This window comes from Notolepis coatsorum, assembly GCF_963971535.1.
Source record: "Notolepis coatsorum genome assembly, chromosome: 17".
Lineage (NCBI taxonomy): Eukaryota > Metazoa > Chordata > Actinopteri > Aulopiformes > Paralepididae > Notolepis > Notolepis coatsorum.
In genome coordinates, this window is record NC_140181.1 from 54,501,126 (window position 1) to 54,509,196 (window position 8,071).

General features: G+C 40.0%; 1 protein-coding gene across 1 annotated transcript in view; it reads right to left on the minus strand.

The window, feature by feature from the left end:
- The window catches only part of dedd (death effector domain containing), a 50,604-nt gene extending 45,303 nt beyond the window's left edge, over nt 1-5,301 (minus strand). Inside the window, exon 1 of the mRNA XM_084333740.1 lies at nt 5,154-5,301. The gene's annotated coding sequence lies outside the window, so the exon portion shown is untranslated. The remainder of the gene's footprint in view (nt 1-5,153) is intronic.
- Between the last annotated feature and the right edge of the window lie 2,770 nt (nt 5,302-8,071).

The window sequence follows — 8,071 nt, forward strand, 5'->3', positions numbered from 1 at the left end:
TACGTTGGCTAAATGGCTCACGCGAGGCATTTAAAGATGGTGGATTGTTGATTTTTTAGCAGGAAGTGTATTGGCAAATTCAACTTTTCTGATTGGTTGAAAATGCCTTTCATGTTTGAACTACATCGCCACCTACTGCTTTGGCATTGTACTACATGTATATACATCACTGTGCTCAGGAGGCAAAAACGATGTCTAACTTGCCTGCCATTACGTTGCGTTCTGAAAAGCGAAACTGACCCTGAAAACGAAACGAAAACTGGCCATAGTGTAACCGCATTCTTTTTTTCCGTAGCCGCATTTCTGGCAAGACGCTCTCTGATTGGCCGACGCCTGTTTCTACACTGGTTAAGCTTAGGCACTCTTTCGAAGTTGGTTAAGGTTAGAGTTTGTAGAGCGTGACGGCAAGTTCTTTCGCCGGTTAAGCTTTGGCACTCTTTCGAAGTTGGTTAAGGTTAGAGTTTGTCTTAAGAGCATGGCGATAGAATGGCAGGTCGTTTGCAGGCTGTTTGACACGGAAAGGGGCAAAGACACAGCTCGTCACGCGATTGGGCAAACGCGTCAGTGGCCAATCAGAGAGCGTCAGTCAGTGGCCAATCAGAGAGCGTCTGCCAGAAATGCGGCTACGGAAAAAAATAACGCAGTGTAACCGCAGCCTGAGAACCACTGCTCTATAGCATCAGACAGGAACTTTGTACAACCCTTAGGGCCTGCGTCCACTTAGCTCACAAAAACGCTGGCAGTGCGCCGGTAGTACTGGGGGTGGAGCGCTGCAGCGCGAGCCTTTGTCTGAATATGCGCCCAGCGCATCGCTCTGTAAAGTTCAGAAAGTTTCAACTTTAAAACCGCACAAAAAAGCTGAAATGCGCTGAAAAAAGCCGACGACTGCAGCGCATTTCCTTATAGGCGGCCGGGCGGCCGCATACGCTCCGTCCCCATTGGAATACATTGAAGAAATGCGCTTGCGCCAAGAAATATGAGGCAGGTGGATCCGCGCCCTTATGGACATTCTGTTTCTGATCTATTTGGGTATATATATATATATATTTTTTTTTTTTTTTTGCCTCAAATCTTGCGCCTCCATTCCAATGAAATGAAAGTAAGCGGCGCCTCGATTCCACCTCTCTACAACAAGCATGTGGAGATTATCTGTGTTGAAAACAACAAGGACATGTGCAGCAGACATGTCGACGAAGAAGTCATCAGACGTGTGGTTACACTTTAAAATATGCAAAGACAATGCCTCTACAACAACTTTGTCAAATCACCTAAAAAACGTAAGTATCGTTGTACACGACGGCGACGCCACACAAAACATTAATAAGGCTATGCCTATGCTGCTATGACTAATGTGTTACCAAGTTTGCTAATTTAATTGTAATCATCTGCTTTTGTAAGTGCATTGCCTGATATAATTATAAATTAAATTAAATATAATTGTTTGCTTGATAGACGAAGGTTGCAACATAATTATGTAATGTCATGTCGTTGGCTGTGAGAGCAGCCCCACTGCACCCAGGCAGCGCAGCCGAGTGAAACCTTGTTGGCTGCGTCACAGTCACGAAAGGGGCTACTTAATTAATTAATCCAATCCACTTTATTTATAGAGCACATTTAAAAACAACAACGTTTACCAAAGTGCTGTACAAGTCCCACAACATAAGATAAAAAAAATAAAAATAAATAAATATATATATATATATTATAATTAATATATGTTTTCTTTTCTCTTTTTTTTCTCGAAGCTTCGAATTAAAATCGAAGCTTGGCCCGAAGCTTCGATTGCCAAAAAAAGCTTCGAAGGTCAGCCCTAGAGTAGCCACACCAACTGAAGGAGGGGATAATCCCAGACGAGCTTTACATGAACATATCTTAATCAGTGCCGGCCTCCGTTTCCTATTTACCCCGTTGAATGCCACCACCCACTTCAATGGTAGCGTTAAAAACGCTTATTACATGGCGTTTTCACATTCGCCGAAATGCTTGCTTGTGATTGGTCAATAGCGCGCGTCAGAGGTCAGTTATCAGACAATAATGACCGCTGTGGGACAATAATGACCGCTGTGCGCAGCTGTTCGCAATCAAGCCCACAATAATGACCGCTGTGCGCAGCTGTTCGCAATCAAGCCCACTGACATCAGTGCAAACTGCCGGCTGCCGGTGAAGCTGCTGGGGGGCGGAGCGACGAGCACTCAGCGGAGCCAGAACCAGTGTTACTGTTGCGAGTCATGTAAAATGAATTAGGTATATTGTTAGTAAGTTAGCCATGTAATAAGCGGGATAATGTATAGCTATACTCGATCATTGTCGCAAAATAATTTACCTTCACTGACGTTTAAAACACCTCGCCGAGACGGCTCGGTATTTTAAACTCCGTGTCGGTCAATTATTTTGCGACAATGACCTCCCTTACATAATCTATGTTTTCAATTATGGCTATGTGTCTAATCTGCCCGTCGCTTATCAATGACTTGTTTGCAGTCAACATTGTCGAAGCGTATTTTTTTTTTTTTTTTTTTTTTATCGGTTCCTTTTTATAGCATTTCGAAAAGCTATTGTTTTGTCTAAAATTTCAGGGAAATAGAAAGATTCCGTCATAAACGGCATTTATTGGAATATTCTCGAATACACTAGACATGTTGTCATTTGTCTGCCTATTTATGAATCGTTTTCAAATAAACGCTAGATTATCGATAGTATGTGTACTTATGCACGCTATAGAAGCGAGCTGAGAAATCGATTCTCTTATTTCCTCAACAGCACACACACACACACACTGAGATATAGGTCAAAACAGCAAAAAATTGACTGCATTTATATAGCGCATTTTAATGATTTGTCTGACTCCCCAAAGCTCTTTACAATGTCTCACATTTACCCATTCACTCACACACCAACGGCAAAGGCAAACCATGCAAGGTGCCAACCAGCTTGTCTGGAGTGGTCAAGTTAGTTAAGTCAGTGTCTTGCTTAAGAAGTCGGAAGGAGCCGGAATCTAACTGAGACCCTTCAGACGACCGCTCTACCTCCTAAGCCACTGCCAAAAATGCATATCTAAACAGTATGTATTGTTGTTTAACACAAATTTTTTAATTAAGCTTAATAAGCATTAAGCATCGGGTACATTACTGCAATAAGTTCAATGGACACAGATAACATTTTACCGGAATTTATCCCATTTGTCCAGGACATTATAATCTTCCCGGACACATCGTTTTCATGTTTTGTACATTTTATTCATGGCTTCAATGAAAACAAAGATGGAAATGATGAATGCCTCTGATAACGAACGACAAGGAGTACAAACATCAAAGTAGCTGTGGTCGAAGATTGGCGATGCTTATGGGTACTGTAGTAGTTGCCATGGAAACGAGTAAAAATGATGATATAAAATACATTTCCTCAAAGATAAAGTTTAAAACATTTACCTTCATTGGTAACAGTATAATATTTAAATAATATATACCTCTGTCAAAGTTTATGAACCTATACAATACGGTTTGGCTGTAGCCTAATACTAATGATCTTCAATGGGTGGCTACAATGAGGGGAAGTCACAGGTGGAACGTCACTCCCCCAAACATGTTTAATTCTCTGCTTAATCCTGTAGTTGATTGACTGAGTTACAATAGATACAATGACTAACCTTAAACAGAAATACGATATATGATGAGAATTTTTGTCGACTTTGTTTGTCTACAGATCAAACTTTTCAATAGGGATACCCCTTTTTTTTCAGACCAAGTACAAGTACTTTACTTACATTTGGGTACTGGCCAATATAGAGTACTGATATTGAGTACTTAATGAATGATACCATTACAGTTCTAACAATGAATTTCAAAACATGTTTTATTTTCATCAGTTGTTCCTCACTTTCTGACAGTAACAAATTAAATATACAACATGACGCCGTTGCTGACATTTTAAAGTAGAAATAATATAAAGTAATATACATATAGATTTTTAACATTACACTTTGTGTTTACCTGAACAAACATGGTGCTGAGTAGTAGTATAGTAGTAGTTTTACATGAGCACAGTATTGGGCCGGATAACAATCCCTACTTAAAGAATATGAATATACCCCGCATGTATTTATACTATAGTCAAAAAAATAAACCACAATCCTGAGAACAAACAGCCAGTCACAAATGTATTGATTGTAGATCAAGTCCAGGTTTTTCCTCTCCTGATTAGTTAGACCCTTAGTTCACTCACTGGTTCCTACCTAATGAGTGTTGTTAATGCTCTCTAATATCGATTTAGCCGGTTCAAATAAATTAATGCAAAGAACTTGCCGGTCACTGGCTATTGATGCGAGCTACGCTTCATAACAGCCAGTGACCATCTACGGAATAACATCATAGGTTGTGAACTCTTGTCTTGTGACGGAATTTCGCAATCCAGTCTTTACAAATGTGATAACCAGTTAGTCAGCTAGCTAGTTAAACACATTTAAATAACTGCTAGCTGACCATACCTACATAAGTTGGCGATATGCAACCAGGTCGCTGATCCATGGTTAGCGATAGGTACCGTAGTTAACATAATGAGCTGACAGACTAGGTTAACGTTAATATTAGCTAATAATGTTACATCATTCCGTCAGAGAAAGGCGGTGTGTTTTAATACATCTAGTGATATCAGACTGTAGTATAACATGTGTAATGTTAGCCAAAAGTTGATTTGCTATCGACCATTTCTCACTGCTGTTGTTAGCTTGAGATAGCTGGTTGAGAGCAACATACAAAACAGCAGCTAAGGTTAGCTACTGGTAGCTCGCAGTTCACGTTAACCAATCACTTCGAGCGGATGCAAGTTAGCTAGCTAGCTAGCTGGCGTTAAGTTAGCTAACCTAGCTAACCAATCCGTTAAACTAACGTTTAAATGCGTATTTGATATTAGATCAGCTAATGTTACAGCTAACCAGCTAAGATATGTACTAACTTATTCACTTTACACTTAAACGTTGCGACTCATCAGCTATATTTTTCACAAATTGACGCCACCCATCCCCAATGTATTGCTATTGTGGAGTGTTGTGAGTCCGCTTAACATTAACGTTAGCTAACTAACGTTAGCAGTTAGCTAAGCCAACTTGGCTATCAAAAAACAAGCGATATTTCCCTTGACTACTTTTAAACACTTACCTTGGGTATTTGATGATTTCTGAAAAATTCTTACAAAAAATTTAAGTCCGGTGGCTTTTTATCCAGTCTCGGCGTACACGCAGCTTCTTCAGCAGTAAGGTTTTGTTTGATTATTTGGCTCCTTAGACATAGCTACACTTGCAGTAAATTAACATGCCCATCTTCGTTCTTCAGCTAAAATGAAAGAACTTCCAGTTCACTGTGTGATTCAGTTCCGGGTGCTTTGACTACTCAATCGACAGCAGGGGGCAGCAGAGAGCAGTATGGAAACATAAACAAAGTGATCCACGTTTATTTATCATTTATTTCTTGTTACATTTGGGTCCAAACTGTTCCCCAGCAACATAATTCCAGTGAAACAGTTTATAATAACTAATATCACTGTATTTGTACTGACTGCATTACAGTATGTGTATGAAATAATAGACAACAAGGGCAAAGAGCTAATTTGCCACCATGAATCAAATATTGCCTTAATAATAATAATGATGATAATGATAATAATAAACCTTATTTTATAGTACCTTTCATACAAGAATTGCAGCCCAAAGTATTTTACATCAGTAAATGATACATAAACTTGATCAAAAGCAATGCAGAAGACAAGAGAAAGAGTAAGATAAGATAAGATATTACTTTATTGATCCCCTTGGGGAAATTCATGCATCATAGCAGCATGGGGGAGGGGGGAGGGGAGGTACAGGTACTAGAATAGTCTAAATCTAATCTAATATATAATCTAAAATGCTAAATGATCGTGGCTGCTGTGTATGGTGATGGAGGGGGTTTGGGATGATCACTGTAGGCTACAGTCTGTCTCAATTATTGTCTTGTCATGTTGTGTTCATTTATTGTCCTGGGATGTCTTTTATGTATTATTATTATTATTATTATTATTATTATTATTATTATTATTATTATTATTATTATTATTATTATTATTATTATTATTATTATTATTATTATTATTATTATTATTATTGTATTGTGATATGTTTTGTTTCATGTTGGGAAAATATGCAATACTCTGATAATCCAATAGTCTAAATCTAATCTATATAATCTAAGAATGCTCTAGCTAAATGCTAAATACATGCTCTAATGTAGTGTACAGTATTCACATAATGTGCGGTATACATAAAGTAAGTATATTGTCCTTTTAGATTGGAGTCAGCTACTAGGTTCCTAGTAGTTTTGATTGATTGATTGAAAACTTTATTAACAGATTGCAGAATGGGTACAGTACAGTACAGCTCAATACATACAAGGGGATGCAGACCAGAGAAAGACTTTCGTCTTGTTTACATCAGGGTCCCCCATTTTCAATTCATCATAACATATATGACATACACAACATACAGATAGACAGTACTGCTACATCTATACATTTATGACATACCAGATTTGCAAATACAGTACTGTTTGTGATACAAAAAGAGTCCAGAAAAGAGAGTATATACATTTGACGTAGAAACTGTACATTGGATGTATTAGTTCATTAGTACATTAGTTGTAGTTGGATGTCTGGCAGCAGTCCCTGCCCACTGTTGTGGAGCCTGATGGCCGCTGGTATAGGCTGGTAAAGCTATGCCTCCTAAAGTGTGAAAACGGAAGTACAGGAAGTACCGGCTACAGGCTTTCCGGTTTCGACAAAACAATTATAGAAACGTGTGAAGTGCACAATATTTCCTCGTTTAAGCCACTGCAACGGCTTTACCTGAATAATTTACTACATGACCGGGACGTTCTAGCTTGTTTGCCGACAGGATTCGGGAAAAGTTTGGTCCGTTCGGAGGCAGCTTCCAGGGGAAGTACATACACCGGAAATTCACACTTTCGGCCGTAGTGCTTTACCAGTCTTTATCTCACGGAGGAGATAAAACTGGGAACGAGGTTACCGCTGGTATGAATGACTGGCCGAGGCGGTTTGTTGAGTGTCAGGGGGGTATGAGAGGGGGTGGGAGGGATTCTCCAGGATAGCAGCCAGCTTCCTTCTCATCCCCCTCTCTGCCACCACCTCTAGTCTGACCAGCTCGACTCCCACCATGGAGCTAGCCTTTCTCACCAGCTTGTTGTTTGTTGGTGTCCCTCGAGTTGATGAAGCCCCCCCCCCCCCCCCCCCAGCATGCCACAGCGTAGAAGAGGACGCTGGTCACTACAGACTGGTAGAATGACTGCAGCAGTCTATTGCAAACGTTGAAGGACCTGACTCTCCTCAGGAAGAACAGCAAAAGTAATGCAGACAATAACAATACAATTATTGATAGATACTCACACAGTTTAAACAGTTTAGACAGTCTTTCTTCCTGTTTAACCCTAACCCATACAGTTTCCGGACCATCGTTTTTACAAGGACTATTCTCTGTAATAGCTGCTACTGCAAGCGGCGCCAAGGTATTCTTCGATAAAGGTAAAAATGTTCTTGTAGAACCTGACGGTACCCGATTTGACATAGAGATGTACCAGAGAATATATTGTAGAACCTGACGGTACCCGGTTTGACATAGAGATGTACCAGAAAATATATTATCTGAAAACGGAGTGTAATGACAACGACCAGTGTGATGATGATAACGATGTGTGTAGCGAGATGGCCAGTCACGATATTCAGTCATGGCACGAGATTATGGTGCACTGTAATTACGAGGATTTACTGAAACTGCAAGTAGTGTCAGAGGGTATGCACATTGAGGAGGAGAAGGGTAGACCTGACAAAAATTGTGCAATGTGCAAAACGGGGAAGTTTACCCAACCGAGATACAGAAATCCCACAGACAGAGTAGGGGTACCACTTGCACTAGTTGACATGGACCTAGCCGGCCCAGTAAGCAACGAGTCCATAGGAGGTTTCAGATATGTACAGTCTTTTACAGACGTGTGTACAGGGGCAGTGTTTGTTTACTTTATCAAAGAGAGGA